Below are 19,532 nucleotides of genomic sequence, written 5' to 3' on the forward strand. Positions count from 1 at the left end.
ACTCATGATCCTTCTGCCTGAGCCTCCCGAGTCACTGGGATTACAGGCATTCACCACCTTGTCCAGCTCTTCAGTGTTATTTTGATTGCTATATTTTTTTCACTAGATGTTTAACATTTAGAATCAACTTGTTGAGATCTACAAATCCTTCCTGGAAATTTTACTGGAATTGTATTAAATCTATAGATAAAGTTAAGAGGTGGTCCCAAGTTTCTGGCCTGAGGAACTGAAATCAGGGACAAGGAGTAGTTTGAAGGGTGGAGAGAGAATGGAATAACTTAATTATGTGAAAATAAGGGCTCTCAAGTTATATCTAGGGAGAAAGATGCCCAGCAGAAAGTTGAATAGATGGTGATGCTTAAGTCCATAGTATTCCCTTTTAAACTTATAATAAGGGCAGCTCCATTAATGAAATGTGTCTATTCTGAAGGCATATTTTGGTTATAAAAATGTAGTTTTATGAGACAGAATAATATAGAGACTTAAATTTGGATAACAATAGATAATTTCTCTCCAAGATTGTCCACAATACTTTTCTCTCACTGCTGTCAACTGAGGTTAATTCCTCCTTTGCCTTGTGTCTAGCACTCATGCTTCTCTGGGAATGGTCCTCTCAGTCCTAATATTGCCTAGCCAATCTTCCTTGTGTCCAGTCCTTGTAAGACCCAAAAGGAGGGCCCTTCCCTTATTGGAGCTCAAATCAGTCGATTCTTGGGCATCCTGCACCTCATATCAGTAACCCTGATTGAGGTAAGTCTTCCCTTCCCTTCCCACTTTTCTAGAAAAAAATTTATTCAAATTTGTTTCCAAAGATTGAATGTCTCTATATTCTCCTAAATGGAGCCAGGATGACTTTATAAAGATGCAAATATGATTCTATCACTTTCCTGACTAAAAGCATTTTAATGGCTCCCCCATTCCCACTGGATAAAGTCCAAATTCCTCAACATTATATGTAAGACTCTTTGTGAAACTCTCCTTGCTTTCCCCTCCAGCCTCTTCTGTCATTAATGACATGCTGTGATCTAGTAAAATGAATTTTCCTTTGACTTCACAAGATTGTAGAAAGTGCTATTCCTAAGAGTTCCCATATTCTCTGTGCTCGCCCTATTGGAGCACATTTCTGAATTGTGATTTTCTGTATTTATCTGTATCACCTCTTATACTATATGTTCTCTATTGGCAAGGACAGGGTCTTGTTCTCTGATATGTCCCTAGGAGCTATCACAGTGCTAGGAAGATAAATACCTTTTGAGTTTAAAAAGACATGATAAAAGGAAGGAAAGAAGGCAGGCAGGCAGGTAGGCATCACTGTACTTATTTTCACAAGACAATATAACCCAATACTTATAAATTTTTACTAGGATCCTAGTCTCTGGATTTTTCACAGAGGTCATACACATAGAGAAATTACGTGTTCAAAAAGCATTTTTGTAGAGCAAGACAACATATTCAGGGCTCTCATTATATTACACAACACAAAAAAAGAGCAATTATGGCTTATCTGGCCACCCACATAATGAACCTGAGTTCTTCTTGTTAAAATGACCTTGTAGGACTATGTGGAGTGGTATTGCAACCATAACAGCAATTGAAAAAAGATCGAAGGCCCAGAACTCATAAAGAATAGATGAGGCATAAATTGGAATCAGGCATGTGTGTCACCCATCTTAAAAGGTGCACAGAAATGAATTAAATAAGTCAAAATAACATCTGGTAAATTGCCTGTCAGACAACTGAGACTACTTCAGCAAGAGTCATCTTAAAATCATTATGACAAAGCTGATTTGAACAGGTTGAGAAACAACATAAATAATGAGTCCTTCTATTTCCCTAAGAATAGTCTTAATTTAATTGAAAATTCATAGTTGTTTTAGGTTGCAAGGTCCAAAGGTAAGCTCAGGTCACTCTAAGGCTGTATGATCAGATTGACAAGACACATTTGACACCTTGAAAATAATTGAACACGTAATGGCAAAATATATATCTTGTTTAGCGGATTGGAAAGAGTGCAGCTTCGAAGTCATTAAAATATTTTAAGTCTTGTCTCCACTGCTTACTACTATGTAATCTTTGTTGGAAAAAAACTATCCCTATATTTCTTATATGTAAAATGGGACAAAGTGGATCTACTTTAATGATCTCCTGAAATAATGCTTTGAAGAAAGTACTGAGCACATTTTCTTATCCAGAGCAGAAATGCCACAAAAGAATAACAGTTGTCTTGAAATTTGTCCCTTTCCAGTCTGTAGGAAACAGAAATGGTTTTCAACAGCAAAAGTTTTTCCCCAAACATGTTTGCATTGGGCATATGAAAATAACATTAAATGGAAAAACTGAGTTTTATTTAATTTCAGCATCTACTTTCTGTTAGAGGTAGATCTTTAACTCTTTTCCCTTCTTTCTGTTTCCTAGTCTATCATGTATGATGAGCATGTGGACCATTCTGGGTGTTCCTAACTATCTAAAGCATGTGCATCATATAATGGTGACTAAAATAAATCCTTAGAAGTTCAGCGTTATTTGGAAAAAGTGCTAAAGGTCCCTGATTCCTCTTACTAATAACTTTTAAGCTTAATGGTTGAGTTCTATAGAATGTAATATGTAAAACCAATTGAAGCTACTGTTAGTAATATTTTGGTATAAATCTGTTTTTGATTCTTTCTTGAGGACTACTTTTAATAGGAAAATAGCAGAGGTTCTTGGTGAAGGAAGGGGTCATCTTCTTGGATGAGCCCAGTGGTGCCTATGGCCAGGAGACTGCCACAGTTGCTGAGGATCCAGGCTGGCTCCACCCCAGGTGCCAAATGCCACAGCTCTAGATGCTGCTGTCCATGGGTATACTTTCATTATGTTTCAATAAATCAAATTGAAGAACTGGTAAAAAATTTTTTGAATCACAAACGAATTATGTTAGTATTTCATAGAAAAAAGCAATTTTCTGTTTCCCACCAGATTCTTTAATATTAGTATGGCTATTTTTTAGAATGTTTGGCAACAGACTGGCATATTTTCACGTTTTGCATTTGTTTGACCCATTTTTCCAGGTAAATACACATTTAAGTAATTGCTCTCTATATTGTATTATGAAATCTTGACAGCATTGCTTGTGTTAGGTGTTCAGATTTGAGTAGAAATCTCTAGCCTCTGGGTTTTGCCCTTCAATGATGTGTTCCATTTTGTAATAGTAATTTATTGTGCACTTATGTTGTTGAGATGTCAGAGATGGTATCCATATTTTCAAAATCTTATCAAAATCTTTTTATCTCTATTGTAGTTAATTGAAATAATTTCATACATCATTAATGCCTATTGGTTATTTTATTGCAAGGGATCATATTTTATATGTATTTGAATCTCTCAAAATTCAACCATATATACATTTTAGTAAGGCATCAGTGGTATGTTACTTATATACTATATCAATCATTCTTACCATTTATATGTAGTGACAGCAAGATTATCAATCATGGAGAAAATGGAATGTGATTTATGTGAATTACCAATGCTATTGTTTTCAAATTGACTCTATATATGAGGAAATGATGAATATAATGAATGCATGAACAATTTTTTAAAATTAGCATTTCAAATCAAGCTAGAAAAGTAACTGACTTTGGACATTTGTAGTTTCCCAATGCCTGATTTGCTATTGTATTTACAGTCAGTCTTTTGCACATAAAACCTAGTTATATAAGTTTAATTCAGAGGAATTAATTATCAGTATTGCCTATATTAAAATCACAAAAGAATGAGAATTTTGTCATTTTCAAGCCTATCAATAGTTTTCTATTCTTCTCCTTTTCTCCTTCCCCAGCACCATATATCTATAATCCCACTCACCTTCTCCCTATCTATGTGCCCACCCCTAAACTCAAGCTTCAAACACTCTTGAGAATAGAGTCCCAGATGCCACTTGGGGTTATCTAGAGATTCTTCTGACCACAGGTGCCTTTGTAATTGTGTAGGACATGCTCTGTTATGTAGGAAATTTAATATTAGTGGGGGAGGAGGCAATCCACTCTTCTGATTTAAATGTTTCTGATTCATTTGAAGAAGACTAAATGACATTCCCCAGACACAGGTTATGAAAACCTACCATATGCTAGCATGAAGTCCCTTAGTCCTGGACAAACCTGTTCAGTTCGTTTCCCTGTATGCCATATATCGTATTTTGTAGAAAAGAAAACAGCATTCAGGAAAGTAATCCAAATTTACTGCTTATCCATCATTAATCAACATTAATTAAATACCAGCAGTTCCATTTATTCATGCAGATAATTTCAGAGCTAAGATTCCAACACAAATTCCAACAACAAATTCATTTCAATGTTTTCTACTTGCTTATCAAATGTGATCACTTGCTCTTTTGAAGCACTTTGATAAATTATTTGTTCATTTATTAAGGAACACGTCATATACTGTCATGTTTTCATTACTCACACACTTGTAGTTTTTTCTTAAAAGGAAAGTCTTACTCATATTTATCTCTTTTACCCATATTTATCTCTCTCCCTATGTGGAGTCTAATAGAATATAACGTCTTTTTCTCACTGAAACAAACATTAACTAACCACACACATGCCTGTTTCTCTACCTGCTCTTCTAACTGCACACTTACTCCTACAGCTACCAAGGAGAATTCTATCTAATCTCTCTCCAATTTGTTCCTCCTCTTTTCTGCCCATAATCACTCCCTTTCCCCACTGTTTCTCCTCTGAGCTCTCACAGTTGTTTTCATGCCTCTCTTTCTCTCTTTCCTGTTTGACCTTCACTTGCAGAACCATCGTCAAAGGCCCTTTCTCAATCTGTCCTCTGATCACCATTTTGGAGGCACCACTACTTCTACCTCCATGCATACACCTTTCACCCACACCTAAATGTTCTTTTCTTTGCATGTGCCATGTTTTACATATCTATATATATTATCTCTCATTATCTCTTTATCCAGAATTCTTTTTTTTCCTTTTCCCATTTTTTCCCCCTCCTATCCTGGAGGATGCTCTTTCTTATCATCCCTGGTCAAATGTCATTGTTTCATAGAAGCTGTCTTTGATCCCCAGGCTGACGTTATCTTAAATACCTTCTTCTTTTCAGATTTCTATAGTGTCTGAGTCTGCTCAGGCTACCATAATGAAACACTACCTACTACAAGGCTTAGACAACAGAAATTTATTTTCTCATGTTTCTGCAAGCTAGAAGTTCAGGATCAAGGTTCTATAAGAGTTTCTACCTATTGGATTAGGGCTCTGCCCTTATGACCTCATTTAATCTTCACTACCTTTTAAAGATCCTATCTTCAAATAAAATCACACTGATAAGGCTTCAACATAAGAATTATGAAAGACAAAAGTCAGTCCATTGCAAAAGACAATTTGAATATATTTTATTTGGATATTAATCATTCTGAATATTTTTGCTGATCATGACATTACAATATGAACATAAAGCACAAGGGCAGTGCCTAATCATCTTTGGTCTCTGTTACAGAGCTGACACACAGTGCATAAGCAGTGTCAGAAGATAACTATCAAGAGGCAAGGGAGTGAATGGACACCTAGTTCATATTGTGTGTTTATTCTTCCTTGGGGACACTGTTTTTTCATTTTCAATCCAAAGAACAACAGGAGCAATAAAAAAGTCAACATAATCATTAACGAAAAGTGGCACTGGAATGATACCAATTTTCAATTTTAATGGAGCATATGGTGCTCCAGAGATCAATGTGATCTAAAATTTTATGTCAGTTTTTAATTACTATCTTTCCTTAAAATAACCTGGTTGGAATTTCTTAGAAATAAATATCACCTAGAAAAATTATAATATCCTATTATTCTCTTCATTTTTAATCAATATGGATTAAATTATTTTGTCTGAGATTAAATTTACAAGAGATAGTAATTTTTGATGAAGTAATATAGGCTCCTGATTGGGAGACTTACTTAAGAAATATTTTTGAATGGAACCAGTGAATGAAAGCCTTGAAGAACTTCCTTTATTCTAAGGTTGAATGCTTTTTCATTTTGTAAACATTCCCCGATTGTCAAATTGTCTCTTTTAGTGAAATCTCTTCTTGAAGGATTTAATATTTATTCTGTGTCATGAAAGTTAGACAAAGAAATAAAATATCAAAAACAATTCCATCCTCATTTAAAACTATTTTTGTTACATGGGACTCTAAGGTGTTTAGTCACATAATCTTATAATGTACAAGGGCCACCAGCTGTCAGTATTTGGTTAGATCAGTGCCCCCACTCCATAGGTTAAGCCATTTCAAGCAAGATCATTGAGTATACAGGTGCCACGTAAGGGTACAGACTAGGAACACAAGACAAGAAAAGCATTTCCTTCTATGGCCTAACATTCACCATGGGAGACAGATAATAAAGCAAATCATAGCAAGATGTTGTGAACCTTCTTCTCTTTGCATTCCTAAAAATAGTTTAAGAGAGGATAGAAGTAATCTTTGGCCAGAAGGGATAGAAAGGTATCTTGTGTGGTGAAGGGCAAGACAATGTGATTCAGACTAGAAAAAGAAAGTATAAACCGAGAATCTGGAGAAAGCAGATTCTCAAAAGAATAACATGTTCCTAGGACACTGCTAGATAAATTTGGGAGGGAAAATCATAAGGGAGTCTGCAAAGATAAGAAGCCATAGTGAAATACAATTATATAAAATGAATTCAGGGAGATATGTGAACTACTGAAATGAGGACAAAATGTTTGGGGGAGAAATACAATTTCTGAAAAGAATCAACTGTGTGATGAAATACAATTTTTATTCAGAATGTATAGGAATCCATGGTGTATCAATGAACATAGTATTGAAAGCACTCCAGTGAGTTAGGAAGTCCCAAGGCTCATATTTAGTAGTAAAGGTTTTAACAGATAAATTTTTCATAAACTAAAAAATAAAAATCATAATCCCAGATAATAACAGAGACAGGAAATGATTACTTCCTTTATATCTCAGATAAAGGAGCAAAGACTTTCACTCCTAACAGCAACAATCTAACCTTTGTGTTATTCAAGGGGCCCTCCATCCTTTGATCTGCACATCTTTTCAAGCACAGACCAAGAGGAGTTAAGATTGTTGGCAGTTCTTCCCTACTTTGTAGGACTTTGTATTTCAGGTCCATCTCCCATAAGCTGGTTGCCATCTGTAGCCCTTGGAAATCAAATCATCTCACAATGAACTAGGTGGTGGTAGTAGAGACACGGGTGTTTTCAGATTTTCAAATTGGACTTTGTGTTGAACTTTGTTTTTCTGGGGTCCTATCAGACTTTGAAAAACACAATTTTGACAAAACTGTCTTCTCTTCCAAATCAGAAGATGTGATCAAGTTAATCAGTATAGATTTGAAGTAATAAGGCCAGTTCTCCTTACACAGGGAGCCCAGGTTGGACCTCCTAGGCAATCCTGTGTCAGGAGGCTGTGGGAAGTCACACAGCTGCAGTCAGTGCTGAGTGCATCTCAAGTGATGCTCAGGAGACACAGCAGGAGCAGGAGCAGGAGCAGGAGCAGGAGCAGGAGCAGGAGCAGGCTGGGGGCAGACAGGGTGGCAGCCAGCCAATCATCATTCACCAGAGGAACCCTCCAGGTCTGTTATTATCTGGGCTGTTTACTCTGCCTACTTAAAACAAGTAGGTCCACAGAGATTTCAGAGCCAAAAATCAGGGGTATTAAAAAAAAAAAAAAGGAGATTTCTAGTTCTGTGCAGTTTGCCCAGTAGCTAAGCAATTGAATACAATTTTGTTGAACTGCTGTGTGTCATATATTATATTTAGACACAGGGGAAAAAAAGAATATGGCAAGAATCTCCACTCTCAAGGATTCAAGGATCTTATGTGTATGGACTATACAGGTAAAAAGAAATTACATTGTAGTTTAGAAGGCAAAACATAGGATACCAGGAAATTAGCTAGGGGAGACTCTTAAACGAGCTTCTGTAAGAAAGAAACCTTTCCTAAAGATATTAGCATCTAAGGTAAGTCATAGATTATGAGGTACAGTCATCAGGGAGAAGTGAAAGAGGGTCCTGAGAAAGTCAAAGGTGAAGAGAGGGAAAAATCATGGTGCACAAGCCCCACGGTGCAGCATACCTGTAATCCCAGTGGCTTGGGAATCTGAGGCAGGAGGATTGTGAGTGCTAAGCAACTCAGTGAGATCCTGTGTCTAAATAAAATACAAAATAGGCCTGGGATGTGGCTCAGGGGTCAAATGCTTGTGGTTCAATCCCCAGTGCCGCACCACCACCACCCCGTCCCCGCCACAAACACACACAAAAAAATCATGGTACACAGAGACAAGGAACCAGGAACCCTCTGCAGGAAGCCCAGTATGACTAGAGCTCAGAGTGGGCATTGCAGGCCCAGCCTGGGTTTTCAGGCTTCTAATATATCACTATATTTATTTATAGGAAACTAGGAAGGCTTTGTTCTGGATGGTGGTGATTGGACCCAAACTGAGAGTTGAATCAGGATACTTGAATCAGATGAGTTAGGCTGACAGAGGAAGATAAAAATACTTATTCTAAGTCAATCTCTTTAAAGAAATGAGAGAGAGAGAGAGAGAGAGAGAGAGAGAGAGAGAGAGAGAGAGAGAGAGAGAGAATGGCATTCTGAAGTTCAGGTTAGTAAATGGGAAATCGGAGGCAAAATCTGAAGCCTGAAGAATAGACAATCAAAGCAAACATAGCTTAGGGAAAAAAGCGGAGGGTTTTTTCAACCCTCAATAATAATAATAATCAACACCTTTGTCTTATGGGTCAGCAATTTAGGACCATACATTTGTGCTAAGATTGTTAATGACTTAGATTCTGAGTCGCTTTTGAGTTTGGAAGTTTTATTTTCTTCACGGGGAAAGTATTTTATGAAAATGCTTTTATTTTGTGCATGAAAGAGAATGCATCTAGCTGTCCATGATGATGTGCATGCCTATAATCCCAGAGACTCAGGAGGCTGAGGCAGGAGAATTGCAAGTTCAAGGCCAGCCTCAGCAAGATAGTGAGACACTGTCTCAAAATAAAAATATTAAGAGAGCACAAGGGCTAATGATCTAGCTCCATAGCTCCATGATAGAGTGCCCTTGGGTTTAATCCCCAGTACCCTAAAAGAGAGAGAGGGAGAAAAACAGGGAGAGAGAGAAGGAATATAAATGTCTATTTCCTTGTGAGGAGGAATATTTTTAAAGGACCCACTGTGTGTGCATGTGTATGTTTACCTTTAACTAGAAGACGGGCAAATCTGCTTGTATAGATCACCTTTAACTCACTTTTATATGAGTGAATTAATTGTTTCATTAAAAAACATATTCAGTATTTAGTTATTTTTAGACACTGTTTTAAGTGCTGAGAAGAGAGGTGGTGCTTAGTGGGGTAAGAAAGTCATGTACCAAATATATTGGCAAATTTACTTTTGTATTTACATGTTAAACTGTGTTATAAAAATGACATAGGGAAGTGGGGTGGGGACTTGTGGGATCTCTGAGCGAAACAACGTAGGCAGCCACATGAAGTTCCAGAGACGGTGTTCCAGGCACTGACACCAGCAAGTGTCACGGAGCAAGCTTGAGAAGTGTGAAGGCTTTAAAAGAGGCCCAAGGATTGAGGCAGAAGGGGAACAATGGGGAGATCAGAAAGGATCTTATAGACTGTGGGGTGACTTGTTTTATTCTTATCATAGTCGGAAACCACTGATGGATTTTAAGCAGAGTTTGATGATTTTTGCTTTGAGAAGGTCACTCCAGCTGCTATGTAAAAGCAAACTTGAGGAGGTAACATGGAAACTAGAAAGAAGCTGGTTATCCATCACAGTGGTTTAGTTGAGAATCCATCGTCTTAATGAGTGAAGTTTTGCAGTGGAGATGGTGAATCCTGACTCCATTCTTTATACAATGTCAGATGTTAGGAAACTGAATTCCTCTTCCTGGGTCTCCTGATTCTTCTCTGATAACAAGGGATACAACACTGTGCTTTTCTCATAAAGACTGCTGATGGTTGAATAAGCTAAAGTATCCTCAAGGCCCAGAGCAGCACCTGACAAACAGCAGATTCCCAGCCATTCCTCCCCTGAGCTCACATTCCCATTAACCTCCTGAGGAGAATTGGATGGGAGAAATGCCTCCTGACACCAGGGAAAGCCTAATGACACCAGGGAAGGCCCTGAACATTAGGGACCCCCTTCCCAAGACTTCCAAAAACCCCTTTCACCAGCTATTTACTGAAAACAGTATCATGAAATAATAGAATAAGAGGTTGTGATTCAAGAGTAAATCAGAGATTCCAAGAGTAAAATGGGAGTTCATCCAAATGCCTAAAATAAAAGATGAAAAATAGTGTGGCCTAGAGTGGTGTATTAGGCAGGGCCCTATGGAGAGAATCAATGGAATATGTGTGTTTGTGTGTGAATGTGAAAGTGTGTGTTCATATTCCCTCTCTCTCTCATAAAAGAATACCACATCTATAATATGGTATATGTCTGGATCCATGTGTGTGTGTGTGTGTATGTATATGTATGTAGTATCTATATGTGTGTGTGTGTATGTATGTATGTATATATATATATATAATCAGAAAGGCCAAAAGTTCAAAGACCCCAGACTCCAGAGAACCCCTGGTATAAGTACCAGGGCCTGGTGAACAGAAGGAAGAGCTAGGGAGAGTTTCCCTTTCTTCTATTTTCCTGTTTCCCTTCTTTTATTTTCTTGTTTGATCTGGGCCTTGGGTCTATTGATGGTGCCCACCCATATTGAGGTTGGATCTTCCCTACTCAGTTTGCTGACCCACTTGCCAATCTTCTCTGGAAATATTCTCAAAGGCACACCTAGATGATTTGCTAATTCTCTAGGCATCCCTCCATCCAAAATTAACTATCACAAATGGTTTTAATAGTGTACCAGAAAGCAAACAACTAATTAATCCAGATCCCACTCAAAAAAAGACATGGTTAGACATTAGTATCACTCAGTAAATTTTGATTAAATCTCTACATATGTTTAGCACTGGGCTAAATAATTTTCAAATAATAATTCAAAGTATGAGAGAATGGAATTTACAGTTTTCCCCTATTTCCCTCTAGCCACATATCAAGCTGTTCACTTGTTCTTAACTTAAATTACTCCTTCAAAGAATGCTAAATCCATAATGGTGTTTATAGATCATAAATACACTGATTGACATTCATCAATCTTAGGTAACCACTGGTCACTGATGTGGGTGTTCACGTGATTCACTCTACTACATCTGGTCTCAACTAGAGTGAGCACTGTAAAAATATCAAATGATGGACCATATCTGACCTGATTTCTAGAGAGTCTTTTCAACATAAAGATATTTAAATTCATGTGAAGTTTTCAGACACATACATTTCAGCATTTTATAGAAGATTGGCTTGGGAGGAATGTGATCTCCAGGGGATACTGTTACCTGGAACCAGAGAGTCAACTTGGAATTTGACCTAAAATAAATTCAGTCTCTCACCAGGGTAGTTACTCTCATAGATTCATTTTCAATTAAGAACTTCTTTGAGCATTCCTGTGATTTGGAAGTTAATATCCTGGTTATCTGGGAAGAACTGGATTTAGTGGTGAAGAGATCAAGGGTCCATGCATTCTCACTCCAACAGTCCATGTTAGGGGCCCATTACAGCTGGGACTGCTTTTGTGTCCCCAGAGACTGGTTGAGATTTTTCTCTGTGTTCTATATCTCAAAAGATTCCAAACAAACATAAAAGTTCCACTAGAAAGGAGTTAATGTGTGGGAAGCCACCCATAAATCACTTTAGGGTGTTCTCTAGGTATGGCAGCTAGGGAGATCTTAGGTTTAACCTTGGAACTATCTGTGGCTTTCCCATGCAATCGATTGCCCAAGGCACGTGACCTTTATCTCCACTCTATTAGGAGGATACCTCATAGTAGCTCCAGAGATAACCCATTGGGAACTGGGCAGCCCACCTTCAACCCTTTTTTGGTGAAGAACATTCTATGGAAGGCCTTTGATGTTCCCCGATATAAATAAAGCAGGTGCAGGCTCCATTTTGCCTTTTTAGTTTAGAAGCTGTCTGTCTGGTCAGCTTGCCTGTCCCATCCCCACTTTTTGAAAATATTTTCTGTCTCTTGTGTGTGTGTGTGTGTGTGTGTGTGTGTGTTTTGTTGTTCTATTTTTTTCTTAGCTTTTATTTCGCAGCCCGCTCATTCCACAGAAGGGAACCCCATTTCCACTGCTCGCGCAGGACATGGGCAGAATTAATGAGCATACATATATATCTGGCTAGACATTAGACCTCATTTAGAAACCAACATGTAAATATCAGTGTAGCTTTTTCTAATATTAAACCACTTCAAAACTTGATGGCTTACAACAATAAGTACTTAACTATGCATCATGCTTCTGGAACCTCCCAGCTGAGACAGAGGGGACAGCTGGAATGGTTGGGGCCTTGTTTCTCTCTATGTAGTCTCAGACCAGCAGGCTAGCCCAGGATTGCTCACATATTAGTGGAAGCACTCTCAGCAAAAGGATAAGAAGTAGTAAAGTCTCTTGAGGCCTAGGCTTAGAAGCCATATAATATTGCTTATGATGCATTCTGTTGGTTAAAGAAATTTACAAGTCCACTTAGATTGGAGAGATGGGAAAATAGCTCTACTTAATGACAGAAGAAACTATGCAGAAGTTAGGGCCATTTCACAATCTTTAAGAGCATCCATGATTTTTTAAAATTAATTAATTAATTAATTAATTAATTAATTTATTGCCCTTACCTAAGACACTCTAGATTGGAGAAAAAACAATCTCTTCATGCAGATAATTTACATTTATAATACGTTTATTATAAAGATTTTTCCCCAACAGGTTATTTGATTATTTCTGCAAATATGGGAAGATAACTCCAGTGCAGCTGGTATAAGTCTTGCTAGTATTCTGTTTTGTAATTTAGCAGACTCCAAGTTTGAAGCTTTTAAATCACAGCATGGAATCCATTGTTCCTGTGACAATCTCTAGATGATTGTCATCCTATTAGTGAGAACCCAGAAATGGAACTGCAACAAAAATGGAGGAGGGTGGAAGGAGAGAGAGAGAGAGAGAGAGAGAGAGAGAGAGAGAGAGAGAGAGAGATTATGTTTTTCTCCCTCAGTGAACCTCATCAAAGAAAAACTCTTGGCTGTGTTCTTTGTAAACTAGTTCAACTGACAGCAGGAGAAATAAAAAAGTACAATAAAAAAGTACAGCATTTTAAGCTTTAGGCATTTCCCTAATACTGACAAGCCAATGGAACAGTTTTCAAATTTGTTGAGATTCTTCTGCTTTATCATTCCTAGACTTGGACAGCATTTCTAAAATCTCAGCTTTGAAATTGTTGAGGATAAACACTAACCTCTTAGAAATGTTCTTGGTTCCTTTTAATTAAAGATCTCCTTTGGCAATTTAGAATATTTTCACAAAGCACTTCCACTCTATGTTAAAAATCTATTGTTCCCAACCTCAGCCTCTCCAAGGAAGCATAGAATGTATCTGGCATCCATCTGCATTATGCCTCCATAAATGCAAAATGATGGCATAGGAATTAACATACATGGTGTGGTTGAAGGGCATCATTTCCTACTGATATCCGTATATCTTTTTGTTGTGTTGGTGGTGGCACCTCATAATTCTATTGTTATAGTATCATATCAGTTGGAATAGACCAACTCTTTATCTAGATTAGTTCATTATACATTAAATAGTCTAGCCAGTCTGTAAATAATGGGGCATAGAAAAATGATGTGGAGGGTGTACTGAATTTGAAATAAAAAATCGTAAAACAGGCTCCATGTTCAGTATAGCCACCAAATGGCTGGATGACCTTTTGTGAGTACTGACCTCTCTGAGTCATCTGCAGAATCAGGTCTGTGAGCAAAGAGAGTGTTAAGTTTCTACCACTGGTGTGATGAGAATGTAAATGAGAAGATGAACCAGGAGCAGGGTTCATCAGGTCTATCTAGTTCTACCAGGAGGCTTGATGAGTGTCCTGGCAGTTAGAGGCCACACTTGAATACTACACCTTGAGGAGAGAGGCTATAATAATAAGAAAAGTAGTAAAGAAGGAAAAGCATTAAATAAAATGGAAAATTTTACATTGATCAGTTCACTAACCATTTATTGAGCATCTAGGTGCCTAAGTCAGACACTGTGCTGGGAAATGGGGTCACAGTGAGTCTATGAGATTCCCTGATCAAAAAGAACATAGAGAACCTTACAAAAGTAGATAATAGAAAAATATCATTACTACATGTTAAGCCAGTTATATGTTCTGGATAGAGACTGAAGGAGGAAAGAGAGAAAGGTTACTAGAGAAGATGACAACTGAACTATGTCTTGAAGATGGAGGGGGAGTTATGCAGGTAATAAAGGATGGAAGAATATCCTAGGACAGCATCTAATGAAAAGGAAATAGCAGAAGCCAAGTAAAGACTTAAAAGCACAATATACGTGAGAAGCAGCCTTGTCACAGTAAGCTTGCAGTTTAGCAGATTAGCTTCTAGGCAGAGGACAACCATGGTTTTGAATGTAGAAGGGAGAAACAATCTTATACTTTTCAAAATTCCCTCAATCCCGGAAGACATCACTACTTGCATTTCGGCCATTTTACTTCACAGTCCTCAAAGCTGGGAAATGGAGACACGTTATTTTGAATGTATAGATGAAAGCCTCCACATTCTTTTTATTTAATTTGTAGATGGGAAAGTTCATCTAGAGAATTAGGATATACTTTAAGATCCTTGGTTGGTCCCTGAGCTCCCAAGCAATGATTTGGCAGACAAGATTTAGCTGAGATAAGAATCAGGGCTCATTTCCTTGGTTTCAGCAGTCAATTTATCACTACAAAAATATCAGTTTAATTTACACTTAAATATTTAATAGCCCCTGTTATATTAAAAGCATTTAAATTTTCAGTTGAACTTTCATTTCACCCCTACTGCACAGAGAAATTAAAAACTCGGTTTCAAGACAACTGCATCATTCAGCATGTGCTCTCGAGGTGGCCTGGCAATCTGAAATTCAGAGTCTGTTAAATGTGCTAGGAGAGATCAAATTTCAATGTTCCAGGCTTTCCTGATTCCCACAGCTCTGCAGTGCAGGGATTAATTAGCCAGTCTATTTCTATTTCAGAATCCACTGTGTGTCTAACACAAGCGGGACCAAAGAATAACATCTGGCCCTAGTATATAATATTTAACTCATTACAGGAGACACAAACCTTGCCCACCAAAAGTAATTAGACAAGAAATTAGGGAAAAAAAGTTTCAGTAAATTTCCATGTAACACTACTTAGTTTCTTAAAAGGAATATCTTTTACTGGCCAAAGAGAGGCCCAGAAACAGAAAGAGAAATACAAAATATGTCAGTTATACACTGTTTCCCACACTGAATCTTGAGCCAGGTAGAGTCTGAAGGTAATGGGGAGTAATGGGAATTTTTCTGGGCTAAGAAGTGAGGTCAACCTTCAGACACTTGGGGAAAGGATGGATGGCAAAAGACACTTTTGTCACTCCCTGACCTTGCTACTCCCTCCCAATTCCTGTTTAAATTGTTCACCTTCATTGCAACTTTAGACCACTCATTTAATTGTTGATTCAGTAAATACTTGTGTAATATGAACATGGCTGTGTGCCTAAAAGGACAAAATGCTAAACACAATATTTAGTGTCAAAGCTGTTACATTCTAGTTGGGATAGAAGACAAGTAAGTGGTTAAACACAGCACAAGTAAAAAAACACTACAACAAGCACAGAGTACCAGGTGAGATGATGCCCAGGGGGACATTTCCCAAAACATCCTCATGAGTCACAAGTATTAATCACCTTAGCAGGTGATGTATATGGTGCTTGATCTGAGAGGATTTAACTAGGCAGAGAAGGTGTTCTAGACTCAGGAGAGAGACAGGTGCGCTCTGAGAGTTTTGTTTAGTTCAGGTGGCTGAGATATAGGCATATGGGGAATGGCAAAGGTGAGGCTGGAAACCAAGCAGGCAGGGCTGTGTCATTATGGGGGCTCTAAAACCCCATCTAAAATGCATATTTTGGGGTAGAAATGAGCACGAATTTATTATCTGCTCACACCTTGCATCAAATCAGCAAATATAGTGCCTCTATTGAATGACTGGTAGACAGGATAGTAAAGCTTTCATTTACACTTAGGAAGGATCTGAGGTCAGTAAGGCCTCTTTTTCTCTGGGGCCTTTGAAGACACTGAGCCCTGAGGTCTAAGATGGAATGAGATCCAAGGAAAGGAAGCAACAAGACTCTATTTACTTTACTATAAGAAACAAAATATTTATCGTGCAAGCATTTCAGACAATAGGCACTCTGTTTTCACTAATAGGAAAGCTTCTCTACTTATTAATTAGTTAATTTAACATAATTTTCTTTCAATTTCCATTCTAGGATAAGCTTCAAAATGCAAGATGTCAGCCTTAGGGAACTCATCCAGAATCAGTGGAAACCTGGAAATCAGGACAGCACCTGGTCTGCCTCCTTGGTCTGTCCTTTCCAGTTTCTCCCTCTGCAGCATTTAATCCAAATCTCATCTCCCCACTTTGGGCTGGCAGCTTGAGGGAACTCTACCCCTCTTCATGCCTCAGTCAAAACAATACAGAAACACAAAACTAAACAATGTGTGGCCCTTCTATTCAGGAATTTCATTTCCCAGGAAAAGGGATAATATGCAAACAGAAGATTCTGGTTCAAAATGATTAGGGCTACAAAAATATGCAAGATGAATTGGAAAGCAGGGTGGAGAAAAATGGAAGTAGTGAGATCAGCCAGCAGGCTACAAAAACCAGTCAACAGGCAAGGGCAGGGAAGTGGTGAGGGTGGACAGAATATAGCATATTTTCTACTGAAAGAGTAGTCTTGCTTTGGATTATGACTATAACTCAATGTTTATTAATACATGAATCACATTCACTTTTTAGTGACTTCTTTGGCCAAATACCATAATATTAAATCAACAAAACTATCACCAGATTTATCAGTGTTCCTTTAAATACTGTAAAGCCAAGAGCCCCATATTTATGGAAGACCTTTGTGATTTCCTAGAACTGGCTCTTCAAACACAAAAAAAGATCAGTGATTAATTGTACTTCCTAAATAATGAACATTTCACAGCTGCATAATTGTGATTTCTTTGCAGCCCTATTTTATCCTGTTGGGCAGGTGGTGGAGGAGGAATTTATAATGTGCAAGAGAGTCGAACCTCTGTTTTCTTACCTTCTACAACTCAAAATTATGAAAGGTTTATTATTTGCTAGGAACTAATGCAACACAATACAATACACCGCATGCCAATCAAATCGCCACCATTTGTTTCCTGCTCTTTGCTATATCACCTGAGTCACAGCTTACCAGCACTAGATGGTGCAGTTATTTATTCTGTCATAGTTGGGGCGAAATTCTTTTGCTGTTTAACAGTGCCACGGAAATACTGCTTGCAGTGGGAAAAGAAATCTTTAAATTCCAGCATCCTGTAACTCATACACCTAGCTTCATTTCAGATGAGGCAAAAAACTATTGGTTCACCCTCAACACAGCCTTTAACAGGAAGACAATCTACTTGTTCTTAAGAATGCACTACTGTTTTCATTTTCATTATCATTTTTAGTTAAACCCCAGGCAACAAAATACTATACCTTTTCTTCTCTGTCATTCTTTGCATCCTGATTTTTCACACATTTCATAATAACAGACTAGGAAGTGTGCTGAAATACATATGACTGTTAGTGCTTTCTATGCTGCAGCGTAGCAGTATCCCTGAGCTTGACATAAAGTGTCATAAATGACACAGGCACTATCAAGCAGCATTTAAATGTATTTGCATAAAGTGAAAGGTTCTTTTTAGCAAATCATGCCTTCCCAAGTAAGCTTTTCTCAGATCTGTCAGAATTGCTAAGCTTTTGCATCCTATTGCCCGCTACCAAGGACAGCTTGCAGCACCATTTTTAGCAAAATTATCTATTTTATTTTTCTACCATCTTGTACTAGTGCTTTTATTGACAATCTTTCTGTTAATAAAATATGAAAAATTATAATTGTACCTTATATATCTCTAAATGCTCAGTCACCGAAAATTACTTTTTATGGCATAATCTTGATGTCAAGTATTTTTAAAGGAACTTTTATATAATTACATAAAATCTCTTTATTGCTTATTGTTATTCAGTATATGTAAGTTGTTAACATTTTGGTGCTGGTTGCTTCCATTTAGAAAATAAATTAAACAAAAATGGTGAATAAAATTTAGCAATGGGAAAAATAAAAATGACTCTTACTAAGTAGAAAACTGCATGGGGGATAAAGAAAAGAATGTAGAAAATAGGGAAAACACTGATTCTTTTAAGATCTCAAATTTCCATGATTATTTGATTTTAGTAAAATAAATTTTCTGTTTGAGTTTTCTCAATGGGGGGGCAGTTGAACAGAAACTGCTAGCATCTTTATATATGCTAATATATCCTAAAGTAAAATTTAATGTCACTATTTTTTTCTTTTACATTTGACTAGATGTTGGTTTGTTTGATGGAAGGCTTTTGTGTGTAGTATTTGATCAATGGACATTTCTGAGAACTTTGGTATGTAGTAGAAGAGTCATGAATTGAAAATCAGAATACCATGCATGAAAATACCACCTCCTGAACATTTTCAGTTGATATCATTCTGGTGCTTTTCTTAAAGATAAATGACTTTTTATTGTATGTAGAAAAGCAATTTAAAATCTTATTATCTAAAATTCATTTACGTACTGTTTATCTAATCATGTTTTCACCCACTATCTTAGACTGAGTTCCCTGGAAATAGACTTGAGATGGGGATGTTCATGCAAGAGTTGAATTGAGATGTGCTTTAGAAGCAAAACTTATATGAGGATTGAGGGAAGCAAGAGTAGGTTTATGGAGAAGTTGTCCCATGGAAAGATAGGATTGTGTCATATATGGACAATCACTATGATAGTTTAGAAGAGGGTACATAAGTCAGTTTATTTTGAATCAGCAGGAAAGATATGGCCTTTAATGCATCAGGGGCTGAGACTGAATAAGTGGAGTTAGGGGAAGCATCGATCTTTCTAGATTTAGGAAGGATCTGAATGAAAACATAAATATGGGATGTTCACATTAGCTAGAACTTGGAATATTTAAGAAAGCAAATGTTAGACATGAAGAGGAATATCAGATCCTTGAGGGCCTTGAATGCTGAGTTAAGGATTCAGAGATTTTTATAGGCAGTTGGAAACTCTTGAGGACTTTGAACTCAACAAGGAAATAGAATTCTCTTGGATTAATTGTAAGTAGTTATGTTTGTTTTTCTTTCCTCTCCCCCGCCAAACACAGAGCTTTTAATTTCAAACCACTCAACTAGCATTTGTTGTTCACTTATTATGTGCTTGGTGTCTAAAAATCAATTTCTAGTATACTTTATGGAGCTACTTACAAAATAAAAGGAACACTTGCATTTCCAACTTAAATCCCTTTTGAACAATTTTATAAAGCAATTCTGCTGG

This window comes from Marmota flaviventris, chromosome 9 (assembly GCF_047511675.1).
Source record: "Marmota flaviventris isolate mMarFla1 chromosome 9, mMarFla1.hap1, whole genome shotgun sequence".
In the NCBI taxonomy this organism is placed as follows: Eukaryota; Metazoa; Chordata; class Mammalia; order Rodentia; family Sciuridae; genus Marmota; species Marmota flaviventris.